This window comes from Dendrobates tinctorius, unplaced genomic scaffold (assembly GCF_039654945.1).
Source record: "Dendrobates tinctorius isolate UK_male_01 unplaced genomic scaffold, ASM3965494v1 ptg000064l, whole genome shotgun sequence".
NCBI classification, from domain to species: Eukaryota; Metazoa; Chordata; class Amphibia; order Anura; family Dendrobatidae; genus Dendrobates; species Dendrobates tinctorius.
In genome coordinates, this window is record NW_027361732.1 from 9,287,437 (window position 1) to 9,304,200 (window position 16,764).

A 16,764-nucleotide genomic window follows, 5' to 3' on the forward strand; every position below is an offset into this window, starting at 1 on the left:
CGGCACAGGTTTTCCATAAACAATCATAGTCCATGCGGTTTATTTAGCATCATAAACCCACAGCAGCAACATAAACTTCATAACATCAATATAGTGTCCATGACAGAGTTCAGCTCTGTAATCCCTGTGGTCACACAGGTTATGCATACACAGGCTCTTCAGCCTCAGTTATCTCACCCACGTCAGGGTTTCCTCATAGTTCCTTCATCACGTTGCAGACGTCCATTCCCTCCAGGGAATCATCAGGCACATGCAGCCATTCAACACAGCGTTCCTTGCTGTCAGGAAGACAGCCCCCATCTCTCCCAGACGGGGCCTTTCAAAACGGACCAACCAGGCCCCTGCATTCACTCCATGTGACCTACCCTGGCCACCTTATATGGTCTGTAGCCACGCCCACCGGGTCACATGGCTATGACCTCATCACAGGTCCTTGAACCATTCTCACACACTTTACAATAGCGTTCTTAACCACACCCCTGGGTGGATTTGTAGGTAACTGGTCCTGACCGACTCTCCAGCTACCTAGAGACTTCCTAACACATTGAAACAGCACCTCAGCAGTATCACTGCTGATCAACACACACATAAGTCTCCATCTCAAGGCCACCCACCTTGAGATACATAATGGTTACTCAGTATTCTGCCATTCATCCCTTCTCCTGGAACATCCATACAGCGCCCCCTAGCGGCCACAGTGGTCGCTACACCACATACCTCCCCCTCTGTTCAAATTTGTGGGGTTGAAAACACAACATTACACCAGGATCTCGAGACCGGACACTCACGACACCTTGCCCCACAGGTCGAGAGAACCGTCTCCATCTGTCATACAGCCTCATTCCTACGTTAGGCCTCCCCCACCCCCAGTGGTCAGAATATCAGCCCTGATCTTTGGCCCTCCAGTCACAGCATGTCTGCGTCATCAGACACTGTTTAGTCACCACATTCCTCTTCCTGTTGGTTCCGTTCCCCTACCAGCTCCCCCTGTCAGTACGGTCATAAGTCTTAGTTAAGCCTACTGTCTGGCCTGAGTCTGACTCAGTGTCTCACAGGAACAACGGTCTTTCAGCTTCGTCCTGCCAATTGAACTACCACTTGCTGACATTCTTCGGCCATCTGCCATGTCACTTATTGGAGGAACCCTTCGGTTCCTTACATCATGGGTTGAAGGCGGCTGCCACCTGGTGTTCCGTACCTCTTTATTGATCCGCCGACGGTCCAGCCTTTTAACTGCTCAATCTCTTGCAGGTACCCCACTCAATACTCCAAGAGCATCTGAAAGTTTCTCAAGCTTTCCACGGAGCCAACCACCAGGACGGGAATCCTACCCTCTTCACTGGATACCTGGTCTTCATCATCAGGAGGGATCCTCACCCTCACCACACCGGAGATATTTACAAGGTCTTGCAATACCTTCTCGAATCTTCCAATGATTCTCCCAATCAGACCTTTGGGAACCGGAACTACATCTTTCTGCAAACCCAGCCGATCCATAGCCTCCCGTGCTAACTCTAGGCGTCGAGCAGCTTTCATATTACTCCACTTAACCAGCTGTTTGTCGTGAAGACATTGCAGATGCATTTCTTTTAGGACAGCTACTCGGTTTGATGTATCTTCTCTGGCTGATATTATCACCAACTGCCGAGTCTCAGGTGCCCAGTGCACCTTACACGCTTTGACCGCCTCTTTGAAAGCCTCATGCAAACCTTCCTCAGCACAGGCTTCTTGCATGTCTTCAGGTACATCAATTACAAACTTGAAGGTTGTGGCCTTGCTCTCTTCCAGGCCAGGAGGCTCTGGCTTTACCACGGACACTTCCCTCACTACAGTTGACCCGACCGGGTGACTGTCTTCTTCAGCTCTTTGCTTCCGCCGAAAACCTCTTACAGTTTCTTTGAGCTCCAAGACTTCTTTCAAGAGCTCCTCGACCCTGTTTTCAGCCAGTTGTCTCACGACTCTTTCCTGTTTAACATGTTCTTCCATCTCTTCCCTAAGCGTTTTATTCACGCTTTGCCACGTTGCCAGGTGACCTCTGAGCTCAGAGACTTCCTTCTCTAGCCCTTCTATTCTGTGCTCCCTTTCTCTCTCAGAGCCACAGTCACCCCAATGTCTGAGACACCCCGGCCTGACGAGTAATCCTTCCAGTTAACCACAAACCGTGTGAATACTTCAGCCGTCTTATCAATCAGGTCACCATCAGTCCTGTTACGAAACGTCAGATCCGTCCATTGGGCTGACTTACTCCTTCATCCGGTCACATCTACCTCTGACCTGTCCACGTCAGGAGCCGTCACCATCTCAATATCTGTTAGCGCAACAGAAGAAACGTCCCCAACCTCCTGCCACACATCATCAAACACAATAAAGTCCCGGCCCATCTCCAAGGCATAGACTAAGTCAAGGGGGTATCCCGCCCCCTTGGCACTCACCACCTTTGGACCCCTCAAACATTACTCTGTCTACCGCATAGTTCAATGTGACCCCATGTTTACAGTGAACCTGGACCATTTTCTCGGTCAGACAGAAAGTGAGAGGAGGTCCTGTCAGAGTCACCTGACACTTTGAGTCCAGCCGACCCGAGACTTATTCTCGGTGCAGCATTACGGTACACACCTGTGGCCCATCATTATCTGGAAAGAATATTCCACATTCAGAAGACAACATACACGAACATTGCTGTTCCTCTTTTGACACACCAGCCCCTTTCTGGACCACCACCCCAATTTGGGTCACCGCCCCCCCTCTGGGACTCCACCCCCTTTTGGGCTACCACCCTGATTTGGGCCACCGCCCCCTTTCGGGATCTCCCCATGTCCGTTATACTGGTCTTCTCAGACCACAGTTCACACCACACAGTTTATGTCTTACGATACCACAGTCCCTGTTGGCACCACCACAGCTCCTGCTGTCACCGATCTTTGACACCACCCGCGGCCGTTCACACACAGCTGCTGGTGTCACCTTCGTAACCCCGCCGAGTTACCAGAAGCCGCTTGTCCCCTTCGTAACCCCGCCGAGTTACAGGAAGCCGCTTGTCACCTTCTTGACTCCCACTGAGCCACCGCAGGCTGAGTTGAGAAAAGAAAAAAAAAACACCACACAAAACTCACGTGTCCTGTCTGTGTGCTATTCAGGATGTTCTGTCTCCGCCTGAGACTGTACAAAAGACAGGGCGCACCGGGTGCTATTCAGGGAGCCGACCCTCCTCCCAGGGTCTCCCAACACTCCGGCCTCACCAGGTCCAGGGGCTCGGCAGGTGCTATTCAGGACATCCGTCTCCGCCTGAGACTATCCAACACTTATGCCTCACCAGGTCCAAGGTCATACCACGTGCTCCAGGGATCCGATTCTTCTCCCAGAACCTCCCAACACTGACCCTCCAGGACATTTCTCACTGAACCCTCCAGGTACACAGTCTCTCACTGACCCGGGGCAGTAAAACACGAACACCTGTCCGTTACCTGTGTCGGCCACACAGGTCCTCGGGTACCTCATATCCGCAGAGGCACCCTAGCAATCACCAGTCTCTTTCTCTGACCTCGGTCAGTACAACACGGCTTTCACGACCGTCACCTGCTGGCCGCGCAGGTTCTCGGACCCCTCTACTGCAGAGGTGTCCTATACGTCTCTTCCACTGACCTGCTGTCAGTATATCACACGGCTTTCACAGCTGTCAGCCCTCCTGGCCCAGCGTTGCCAGCACTGCACCATGTGCTTTTTGGAAACCGTTGACCTTAGCAACCGAATTTTGCTGTCCTCTTCCGTTGCTCCTAGCCACAAGGCTACAATATTGCCCATAGCATTCTCCACCAATTGTAAGGTAGTGCTGTTATTCAAGTAGGGGATACTCACTTAGCAGCCACAAAACCAGATCCGGCACAGGTTTTCCATAAACAATCATAATCCATGCGGTTTATTTAGCATCATAAACCCACAGCAGCAACATAAACTTCATAATGTCAGGATCCTCGCTGCCAGTGGATGCTGCCGGCGTGCAGCATCCACTGAGCAGGGACTCACCCGCACTGTAGGGGGGCCCGGGGTCAGGTACAGCCGGAAAGTACAGATACACAGGACCTGTGGATGCTGAAGCTTAGCAAGCAGTCACAGGACCTACGGTCATGTGACTGCAAGGGGGCGGGGCTTAGCATCCTGCTTTCACAGATGGCAGGATACTATACAGAAATACTCAGTCAGGCAAAACGGAGGTCATACACAGATATCAGTAAAGCACCAGGGATGAGACAGAACGGATAGTCAGGGCCAAGCAGAAGTCAAAACCAAACAGACATAGAAGGTACCAAGCAGAATCCAAAGCAATATCCAGGGAACAGACCGAGTCGCACACAGAGAATCAAGCAACCAGAACACAGCACAAACACACTCGGGTCACCACACAATGCCAAAGGCGAAAGTATAACTGACGGGGATGGGAGCATCCTGAGGCTATAAGAAGCCTCTCCCAGAACCAGGGAGAGGACGCAATCATAGCCCCAGGTGTGCAGGTAAGTCTGCACCGGGATCACAACCTTTAACCCCAGAAATGCCAGTCATCAGCACTAGTTCCAGACATTAACCCCACGTGTGCGAGTCAAACCCGCACTGAAATCATGACACATAACATCAGCATAGCGTCCATGACAGAGTTCAGCTCTGTAATCCCTGTGGTCACACAGGTTATGCATACACAGGTTCTTCAGCCTCAGTTATCTCACCTGTTATGAATGGGTCACCGAGGAGGAAAAAACCTAAAACAAGCTAAGCCCCAGAAAAACCAGAGAGGTTGGTAACTATGCAGATTGCAGATCCCTGATCCTAACCACACAACTAGCAGCAGCCGTGGAGTGTATCTACAATGAACCTAGACGCCTCGTCACGGCCAGAGGACTAAATAAGCCTAAAGCAAGAAATTGGGAAAACTAACTGCCCCAGAGCAGACCCCAAAGGAATAGACAGCCCCCACACATGTATTGACGGTGAAGCAAGATGAAAACATAAACACAGGCAGGAAAATAGGCTGAGCAAATGATGGGGCCCAAACTAACTAGAAAGGAGGGGAAAGGAAAGACACTGCAATCTGCCCAAAACCCTACAAAATAATGTCCAACACTTCTGATTACAAAATTAACCCTGAAATCACTAGACTTCTCCCACTATATCAGCACTCTGAAATATTCTGAGATAGAGCAAAAAGAGGCCAGTCTAATAAGGGACAAAAAGCAAATTGGCAAATACAGATAAATACGAGTGGAAATTCAGCACAGCCCCAAAAAACTGAATAGAACAACAAAATCAAGTGTGAACATTAGCAGAAAAACTTAGCTTGAGATGACTGGAACAGAGCTGAGAACCAAGACCTGACAAGAGAAGGAATCACCAGCACCAAAGTAGGGCGTCGGCTGTCTTAAATCCAATCTGAGATTCCTGAGGTCCAATCGTCATCCTCACTATCAGGTGGCAGATCTCTACTGATTAAATCAGCCTCACTACCTCTTGTTACCACCAGAGGGAGCATGGAAGGAGAACTCACAACTGGTAGACCAGAAAATGAACTCACAACACTCACCCACGTCAGGGTTTCTTCATAGGTCCTTCATCACGCTGCAGATGTCCATTCCCTCCAGGGAATCATCAGGCACGTGCAGCCATTCAACACAGCGTTCCTTGCTGTCAGGAAGACATCTCTCCCAGATGGGGCCTTCCAAAACGGACCAACCAGGTCCCTGCATTTACTCCATGTGACCTACCCTGGCCACCTTATATGGTCCGTAGCCACGCCCACCGGGTCACATGGCTATTACCTCATCACAGGTCCTTGAACCATTCTCACACACTTTACAATAGCATTCTTAACCACACCCCTGGGTGGATTTGTAGGTAACTGGTCACGCCCGACTCTCCAGCTACCTAGAGACTTCCCAACACATTGAAACAGCACCTCAGCAGTATCACCGCTGATCAACACACACATAAGTCTCCATCTCAATGCCACCCACCTTGAGATACATAACGGTTATTCAGTATTCTGCCATTCATCCCCTCTCCTGGGACATCCATACAGTGCCACCTAGCGGCCACAGTGGTCACCACACAACAATATGAAGAGTGAATAAACAAAGTGATAGCAACTCTTTGGTGCACTTATTGTGTCAGGAGTCCTTCAGACTGCAGGTACTACTTGGGGGTTGATAGAACCGGCAACGGCTGGTGCGGTGTTAGTCCAAGGAGATTCTGCTGGCAATGGCGGTCCATCTTCTGGCCTCAGAGGTCAATCTCAGGCACCTTCCGCTGAGCTCCTAGTCCATGAGTCGGAACAAACAAGGCTGCAGAAGTATCAGGGTCCACCGTGGGTGGGCAGGGATATGCCAGTAAAGTGGGCCGCAGACGTCTATCCAGCATCCGGTTCTGTCTCTGGCACGTGCGCTGATGTAACACCGATGCCCGTACCTCTGCGGGGTCCCCGTCGGGGTCTACGCTCTCTGCTACCCGCCGCCCTGCCTCTGGTCTCTCTCCTGCTCCCTGGCACGACCAGCAGATCCCGGGTATGATGCTGACGTCGCGCGCACGCGCGCTCCCGGTCTCTTAAAAAGACAGCACGCTTTTTCAAAATATGCTGTGTTAACCACTGGTGTCCTTGTGTGTGCTACTTCTGGCCCCTCTGCCATAGAGAGGGCACCGGGGCAATAAGTGTTTCCTGTTGCTAGTTTCCGGTTTAGTGTTCTGACGTGCCTGTGATCTGTTGTGCTTTTCCAGTGTCTTGCCAGTACCCAGCTAATCCTGTTTGCCTTCTCAGACTATCAGTGGCTTGCTACTCCATCCCTGGGATTATACCCATGCTGCCTGTGCAAGTTCTATCCTGCTCAGCCGTCCGTCACTCCGTTACCCACTACGACATCAGTACTGCCGGAGCGAACTCAGTCACGTCCAGCCGCTTCCCGCCTGTCAAGTTCTACACTACCTGTTATCCCTGTTTGTGCACCTGTTCTGCTGGCCAGCTTCCACATGTCCGGGGTCTAACTGGAGGTAGCACCTGTGTCCCTCGGACATTCCATTCTGATCCTGTTTGAGGGGTCTTACTACGGGTGACTGGGGTTCGCATACTTACGCCCCCTTCAGAGCCCCCCGGACCGTGGTCCCGTGGTTCCACAAAAATAGCAATAAACGAATGAGCACTTCAACATCTGTGCCTCCGCTTCCATTCGTTACAGCTGAACTCACGCTCGTGACACGCACGGCACCTCGCTCTCTGCCAGTTATCGGCACACTGTGCTTCTCCTTCTGTAATCCCTGCTGGTGTCTGCAAGAGTACCAGGATGCGGGCTAGAGCAGTCCTGTTGCTCAAGGAGTGGAGCACATTTCTCTCTGTGCTGCGCGCTGCCTGCTTCCGCCAATACTGCATGCTTCCGCGCTCGCTGTCCCTGTTCCCCCTTAGCCACGCCCCCTGCTTCTGAGTGCAAAGATCTGTCAGATCCCTTACTCCTTCTCCACGGACAACAGGGGAGACAGCCCCGATAATTCCGGACCCGGCACAGGACAGGTACCCACGGCCTGGTTCTCCTCCTTACAAAGCTATCAAGTTCTTGTAATGAATGGGGGAGGGGACACAGAACAGATACTAAGGCTATGAGTACACGCTCAGGATGTGCAGGAGAAAATTCTGCTGCATATCCTAATGTGTTGGCATTAAGAGTGCTGTGATACAACAAGAAAACACAGAATGACAGGTTTGCAAAAATACTCTGCAATAAAAAAATGGCAGTAATCAGCAAGTGCTGGATAACAAATACAGGGTATTTAGTCGATACGTTTTTTTGCGCTAAAAAATGTACACCAAGCTGCTCCACCACGTCAAGGTAACCCCTATCGAAGCAGTCCCTATCTAATGTATTGAAAACCTGAACATGTGAACAGTGTCTAATATGAACAGGATTCAGACAGGCCGCTCCCTAGTATGGGCTTGTGGTCTGAGACAGCTCTTATGTGCACATCACACCAGAGGGGTGGGGTCTTCCAAACCATGCTAACCAAGGAAAAAAACGGATTAAAAACACACATGTGACATGCACACATGTGAGCATTGTCTGATCGACGTGTTCACACCACCCACTAACTGAGATACAACAAGAAAACACAGAATGACAGATTTGCAAAAATACTCTGCAATAAAAAATGGCAGTAATCAGCAAGTGCTGGATAACAAATACAGGGTATTTAGTCGATACGTTTTTTTGCGCAAAAAAATGTACACCAAGCTGCTCCACCACGTCAAGGTGTGCATGTCACATGTGTGTTTTTAATCGGTTTTTTTCCTTGCTTAGCATGGTCTTGGAGACCCCACCCCTCTCTTGTGTGACGTGCACATAAGAGCTGTCTCAGACCACAAGCCCATACTAGGGAGCGGCCTGTCTGAATCCTGTTCATATTAGACACTGTTCACATGTTCAGGTTTTCAATACATTAGATAGGGACTGCTTCGATAGGGGTTACCTTGACGTGGTGGAACAGCCAGGTGTACATTTTTTTGCGCAAAAAAACGTATCGACTAAATACCCTGTATTTGTTATCCAGCACTTGCTGATTACTGCCATTTTTTATTGCAGAGTATTTTTGCAAATCTGTCATTCGGTGTTTTCTTGTTGTATCTCAGTTAGTGGGTGGTGTGAGCATTGTCTGATCGACGTGTTCACATGTGTGCATGTCACATGGGTGTTTTTTAATTAAGAGTGCTGTGTAAAATATATTTTTTGCCACATTTTGACATGCTTTTGCTGCATATTTTCCCCCACTCAGTAGTATGGGTGAAATACACTGCAAGAATTGACATTATGCAGATTTTAATGTACTGCAAATCTGCAGAGAAAAATAAATAACAAGAAAGGGGAGCTTAAACCCAAAGTGGCAAAAAATGTGATATTGTTATTGTGTAACTAGGAAGGCCAGGTGTGAGATCCAATATAACACACCACACCTAAATGGCAAAATGGCAAAAAAATGATGATGAAACAAAATGGACAATCGGAAACACAACATGTAAGCACCAAAGAAGAAAAACCGACTAAAAGTCCAATTTATATGAAATTGTAAACTTTATTATTAATATAAATATACCAAGTTAAAAAATGATTGTATGCAGTCACAATTCATAAGTATGAGGAGTACGATATGTAGGATTAATCTGTATATTACAGGGAAAAATGAGGCACTATTATCCAGGATATCTAGAATAAATGTGGGAGTATCAATATCTAGCACTGCTAAAAAGTTCATAAAGTGACAAAAAATTGTATACAACAAATATATAACATATATCGTGCATAGAAAAATTAAAAAATTACATTTAATATATAAAGTGCATACGGCAAAAGGATGTATAAAAAATCGTGCATGGAAAAATAAAGTGCTGACTAATGCACTGGCAGGATGCAGCAGAATCCCATTGATAAAGGTTGGGGCAGCACAGGTGCATTCCACTAATGAGGACAGCCAGTAACCAATTGTGGTCTGGCTGCCCAGTGGAAAAACTGCACACAGATGAGGCTTGCATAAGTCACACTGATAAATTATGATGCACAAGTGTCTGAGCAGCCTATTGATCACGCCCATAATATTAGCAGGCGGGCTGCTCTGCACTATATATACATGCATCCCACAAAGGACCAAGCCAACATAAAGGGTTCTAGCTGCATCCTGCTAAAAAGTGCAAAAAAAATATATAGATATGGGGTATTGGTTACTATTTTGGCCAAAGCAGATAAGCTCACAACCCAACGTCAAGGGTCCCCAGATATTCTGAGTCCCTAACACTAAATATAGACAAACACTAATAAGAAAAAAATCATTTGAAAGGTAACTCACCAAACCCTGACTAATGCACTGGCAGGATGCAGCAGAACCCCATTGATAAAGGTTGGGGCAGCATTCCACTAATGAGGACAGCCAGTAATTTTTTGGATTTTTTTCTTATTAGTGTTTGTCTATATTTAGTGTTAGGGACTCAGAATATCTGGGGACCCTTGACGTTGGGTTGTGAGCTTATCTGCTTTGGCCAAAATAGTAACCAATACCCCATATCTATATATTTTTTTACACTTTTTAGCAGGATGCAGCTAGACCCCTTTATGTTGGCTTGGTCCTTTGTGGGATGCATGTATATATAGTGCAGAGCAGCCCGCCTGCTAATATTATGGGCGTGATCAATAGGCTGCTCAGACACTTGTGCATCACATTTATCAGTGTGACTTATGCCTTATGCAAGCCTCATATGTGTGCAGTTTTTCCACTGGGCAGCCAGACCACAATTGGTTACTGGCTGTCCTCATTAGTGGAATGCACCTGTGCTGCCCCAACCTTTATCAATGGGGTTCTGCTGCATCCTGCCAGTGCATTAGTCAGGGTTTGGTGAGTTACCTTTCAAATGATTTTTTTCTTATTAGTGTTTGTCTGGAAAAATAAAGTGCAAATAGTGCAAAAAATACTAGCATGTGCTAAATGTGCCGAAGGTAAAGTTGTTAGCAAAATAGTAAAGTGCTATAACATGAAGGCACCACTAGATGTCGCTTTATCCACATATTGTAACTAATGACCAGGATAGACATACAGGATAGGAAGAAATTGTATGGTCACAATGAAATTAAGTAACTTACACTAACATTGTGTTCCTGGTCTCCTGGAAAGCGCCCACCCCAATGCACGTTTCGGCACGCTGCCTTCTTCAGGGGGTCAAAAATAAGAGATAAGTAAGCAACATGTGCCTGAGATGTCAGGGATCTCATTCACTTTGCTTCTACTCTAAAACTTTGAATATTTTCCCTGTACACATAGCCTTAAAGTTAATTGAGGAGAGTCACAGAGACTGAAAAATTTATATTATTGGACGGCGGAGATTATAGTTAATGGGGGCACAGTACTGCTTATCACCTTATATTTTGATTGGTGCGTGACTAATAGTATATTAATGGTGGGGTACATATCTGTATTCAGGAGCCACATGTATATATACAATATATATGTCCTTGTTTCTTTCAGGGCTGCGACAATCATAATGACAAGACGCGTCATGATTGGAAGATATCGACATGAAAATCTGTCCAGATGGAGAAGAAGCAGCAGAAAATGACTAATCAGATGAGACGGCAGCAGTAAGATCCTCGATGTATATATCATTCTGTATAAGCACTGTATGGCTTGGAGTGATAATGTGATCTGTAAAATCCCTTAGGCTACATTCTCACATTTGTGTGAAACGTCCGTGTGCTGCCAGATTTTGTTATCAGATGGCACACGGACTCATAGAGTTTTATAGCTCCATTCACACATCCATGAAAATCACGGTTCTGAGAATTAGATCCATGAGGGTCAAAGAATGTACTGTTCTGATCCGATTTTGAGGACATGCTCAATGCACCTGTAAAAGCGGCCAGCACTCCGAAACTGCATTCGGAAACAGGAATGTAGCCTTACTATTTATAGCAAAGTCCCTTAGTATATAGTACACTCACTTATGTATAGCACAGTCCCTTAGTATATAGTGTGGTTGCTTAATAAGAATAGTGCTGTCTTTAGTTACATACTGTATATATATGGTGCCGTCCCTTATTATATAGCTTCCTCTGCTGCTCTGTAAATTGCTGACCCTTACATAGTGCATTCTTGTTATTCACAGCACCTTCTTTAATTACATAGTCATCTCTTCTTAGATATAAAATGACTGCTGATGAAGCAGCATCTGACCAGAAGACCAGTTCATCAGCCTCCTCCATTAGAAAAGAAGCTTTCCCATTCTCCATCAGCTGTCATTGCAGTTTATATCTAACAAGAGAGGACGGTATGTAATAAAGGCAGAGGGCCATATAATCTGATATGTACGGTGCTGCAGATAACAAGAGCTAGCACTGTGTAATAAGGAACTGTAATATACATAATAAAGGAGACTGCCAATGACCTTGCCACAAAAAAAAAAATATATATATATATATATATATATATATATATATAATATATATATATATATATATATATATATAATATATATATATATTCTCCCCTCTTCACATGTAAAGCACCATGGAATAAATGGCGCTATATAAATGCATAATAATAATAATAATAAATAGATAGATACAGCTCTGGCAAAAATTAAGAAGCCACTGCAAAATTTTCAGTTTGTCTGATTTTTCTCTTTATAGGTATATTTCTTGAGTAAAATGTAAATTGCCCTTTTATTCTATAAACTACTGACAACATGTCTTTGTCTTCGAATTTCCAAGCACTATATTTTGTATTTATTTTCAGAAAATGAGAAATGGTCAAAATAACTAAAAAATGCAGTGCTTCCAGACTTCAAATAATGCTAAGAAAACAAGTTCATAATCATTTAGAAACAACAATACTAATGTTTTAACGCAGTAAAAGTTTAGAAATCAATATTTTGTGGAATAACCATGATTTTTAATCACAGCTTTCATGCGTCTTGACATGCTTGCCACCAGTCTTTCACACTGCTTTTAGATGACCTTATGCCACTCCTGGTACAAAAATTTAAGCAGTTCTTTGATGGATTGTGACTATCCATCTTCCTCTTGATTACATTCCAGAGGTTTTCAGTGGGGTTCTGGAGATTGGGCTGGCCATGACAGGGATTAGCTGTGTGGCATGGTGTTAGGCATCAGGTTTCTGCATCTGCTCTGCAGGAATCCAGAGCCTCACATTCTGCGGTCTCCTGCTGTCTATCTACCGCAGAGGAGATTACTTTGCAGCAGATCATCCCAGAGACTAAGTCCCTCTGTTCTTCTACTGGGCATGCTCACGAGACGATCTCCCATTGGAGATCATCAGTCATGTGCCCAGGTCCTGCTCCAGATCTCATTGGTCCATCTCGGAGATCTGGAAGCTTCCGGAAGGTCCCGGCTATAAAAAGCGCGCATGACCGTTCGGCCATGCGCTAGTATAGTCTCTAGTTGCTACTGTGTGAATGATGATGGATGTATGAACCTGCAAATGACTCATTAAGATCTCCTCCCTCTGATATTACGAATGTGTACAGGGACTTAGATTAGAGTCAGCGCCAGCGCGTGGCAAGCCTCAAGCCACTACAGCATCATCCACAGTGCTAGCATCCGACATTGCGCCAGCTTCCTTGCTTTGTCGACCAGCAGCAGTGTCCTACGCCGTGCTGCAGTTGCAGCCCTCTTTGGTGTCTGCAGTAGCGACGCCGCACGCACGGTACGTCTAGACGGACTCAGCTCCTCTGTCTTGGGTCCTGCTCCTGTGACCAGATACCGTGTGTGCATTTACCTGAGACCTGTGACACTAACAGGCTCAGCCTTTTGTGTTTACCTCTGCTGACATCTCTGTGAGCAAACAGAGATTGCTTAGCGCACTTGGGTGACGTTCAACCTGCGTGTGCATTTCTGCCATATTGCTCGTCTGTCACTACTTAGCAGCAGTGTTTACATCTACTGCACGCTGGACCCCGAGCGGCGAATGCACTTTATTATTTATTTTTATTTAGTGCGTTCCGCCGTTCCCAACATTATACTAGCGCCAGGGTCTGGCTAGTAATGGCAGATCAGCAGCAACTCCTATAGTACATTCGGCAGCTAGAGGGCTGGTTGGCTACTCTTAAGATTGCTATCTCAGCTGCGAAGTCTACTGAGCTGCTGTACAGGCAATCGCAGAGGCGGTTTCATGTATGTCCACGTCCTCCCCTGCGCCAACAGTTTCCCGCCTCCCGTTGCCCGATAAATTTTCTGGCGATGGTGCCTCCTCTTGGGGATTCGTGAGCCAGTGCTCCATCCAGCTGGAGTTACTGGCTGCGCGATTCCCTACGGAACGGGCTAGGGTGGGGTTTATTGTTTCCCTTCTGTCGGGCAGGGCGTTGGAGTGGGCTATGCCACTATGGGAGCGTGGCGACCCAGAGGTTCGGACCGCTGCTCAGTTCTTAACATCTATCAAGCAGGTCTTCCTGGGACCATGGGTCATGCACGATACCTCTCTTCAGCTACTTGCATTAACTCAGGGATTTCTCTCTGTCAGCCAGTATGCCATTCGTTTTCGGACACTGGCTTCCGAGCTGGAGTGGTCTGATAAAGCCCTCATCCCTGTGTTTTGGAGAGGTTTAGAGGAGCATGTTAAGGATGCTCTGTCTACCAGAGAGGTGCCTGTAAGTCTGGAGGAGCTGATTGCCATTGCCACCCGCATTGATCTCCGTTTTTTGGAGCGCAGGCTGGAGTGGGCTCGAACCAAACGGAAGGTTACTTTGGCTCCCAATCTTTTTGAACCTCCGGAATTACCCGAGCCAGAGTGTTCGCTCCCAGAGCCCATGGAGGTGTCGCGTGCCAGTCTCGAGGCGTGTCCGGCACTAAGCTCCACTCGTGGTTACCATTGTCAGCACTCTGTTCCCCAGGATAACGGGACCCCGCAATGGCCAAACTCTGTGCCGTCGGGCAAGACCTTTGTCCCCCTTCGCCTTCGGCCGAAGGTTCTCGCGTGGGCACACGCGTCCAGGGCAGGTGGTCACTGTGGCTACATGCAGACCACAAAACTCCTGACAGGGTCTTATTGGTGGCCGCACAGGGCTCAGGACACTAAAAAGTATATTTGGGCATGTGCCTCTTGTGCTCGAAATAGCTTCCTTAAACAGAGTGTGATGACGCCCGCCGACACACTGCGGCGTTCCACTTCAACTTCTGCTCCTGGCGATTTTTCCGCTCCCGTTGTCTCCCACGTGTCCCTTCTTAAACCTGGTGATCTTGCCGCCTCTGATACCTTCCACATGTCCCGGTTTTCCATGTCACCTGCCGGGACATCAGACTTGCCTTCGGACGAGTCTGAGGCCTATGCCTCTGATGGGCATAAGGTGGTGGATTGGAAGGCTCGGAGGGGAGGGGGCCCTAGGAGGGGGGGTAATGTTAGGCGTCAGGTTTCTGCATCTGCTCTGCAGGAATCCAGAGCCTCACATTCTGCGGTCTCCTGCTGTATGTACCGCAGAGGAGATTACTTTGCAGCAGATCGCCCCAGAGTCTAAGTCCCTCTGTTCTCCTACTGGGCATGCTCACGAGACGATCTCCCATTCGAGATCATGAGTCATGTGCCCAGGTCCTGCTCCAGATCTCATTGGTCCATCTCGGAGATCTGGAAGCTTCCGGAGGGTCCCGGCTATAAAAAGCGTGCATGACCGTTCGGCCATGCGCTAGTATAGTCTCTAGTTGCTACTGTGTGAAAGATGATGGATGTATGAACCTGCAAATGACTCATTAAGATCCCCTCCCTCTGATATTACGAATGTGTACAGGGACTTAGATTAGAGTCAGCGCCAGCGCGTGGCAAGCCTCAAGCCACTACAGCATCATCCACAGTGCTAGCGTCCGACATTGCGTGAGCTTCTTTGCTTTGTCGACCAGCGGCAGTGTCCTACGCCACGCTGCAGTTGCAGCCCTCTTTGGTGTCCGCAGTAGCGATGCCGCACGCACGGTACGTCTAGACAGATGCAGCTTCTCTGTCTTGGGTCCTGCTCCTGTGACCAGATACCGTGTGTGCATTTACCTGAGACCTGTGACACTAACAGGCTCAGCCTTTTGTGTTTACCTCTGCTGACATCTCTGTGAGCAAACAGAGATTACTTAGCACACTTGGGTGACGTTCAACCCGCGTGCACATTTCTGCCATATTGCTCGTCTGTCACTACTTAGCAGCAGTGTTTACATCTACTGCACAGTGGACCCCGAGCGGCGAACGTACTTTATTATTTATTTTTATTTAGTGCATTCCGCCGTTCCTAACCCATGGCGCATTGTCCTGCTGGAAAAACAGTCCTCAGAGTTGGGGAACATTGCCTGAGCAGAAGGAATCAACTGTTTTTCCAAGATAACCTTGTATGTGGGTTGATTCATACGTCATTCGCAAAGATTAACCTGTCCAATTCCAGCCTTGCTGAAGCATCCCCAGATCTTCACCAATCCTCCACCAAATTTCACAGTGTGTGCAAGGCACTGTAGCTTGTAAGCCTCTCAACGTCTCCGTCTAACTATTAGATGACCAGATGTTGGGCAATGCTGAAAATTAGACTCATCAGAGAAGATTACCTTACTCCAGTCCTCTATAGTCGAATCCTTATGGTCTTTGGCAAACTTCAGCCTGACTCTCCTTTGCTTCACATTGATGAAAAGCTTTTTTCTACCTTTACATGACTTGAACTCTGCCGTTGGGTCGCCCTCCCAGGGCTGTGGGGTACTCGGTACTGGGCCGGTGTCAGCGGGATGTGTCACAGCAGCGGTGACCCGGTCCGTGGCCCTGGGCGCCCAAGTAATAGGGGAGATTGAATGGTGGAATGTAGTTAATGGAATAGAATTGATGAATAGTTCGTGACGCCACCTGTGGTGTTTGGCAAGTGAGGTGTTAAGCCGACGCTGCGTGCAGATCCTCTGGGGCCGGTGGTGTGTTGCAGCCAAGATGGTGAAGCTTCCCACAGATGAAGCTGTAGCCCTAGGGCAGTGCAGATGTAGGGGTAGAAGAGAGGCACGAGCGGTGTAGTAGCTGGTACCCAGATGTAGCAGTGTGTAGGCGCAAGAATCAATGGAGGACACCAGGGCTTGTAGTTCCAACGCTTTACTTACGGTCTGTAGTACACACAGGTGCATGCCTCCGTACTGTGTCGTCCGGGTCAGAGGCTCAATCAGTCTCCAGGTCAGATGGAATGCTCCCTTCCAATGCTCCGCCAACATGTACCTTTCTGAATGTCTCCTCTTATAGCGACTTTAAGTG

At 47.8% G+C, this 16,764-nt stretch overlaps 1 long non-coding RNA gene across 3 annotated transcripts in view; it reads left to right on the forward strand.

The window, feature by feature from the left end:
• The first annotated feature begins 10,150 nt into the window (after window positions 1-10,150).
• Window positions 10,151-16,764, forward strand: part of LOC141094602 (uncharacterized) — a 198,277-nt gene continuing 191,663 nt past the window's right edge. For all 3 annotated transcript variants that reach the window (XR_012233116.1, XR_012233117.1, XR_012233118.1), the window contains exons 1-2: window positions 10,151-10,401; window positions 11,029-11,141. This is a non-coding gene — a long non-coding RNA (uncharacterized lncRNA). The remainder of the gene's footprint in view (window positions 10,402-11,028; window positions 11,142-16,764) is intronic.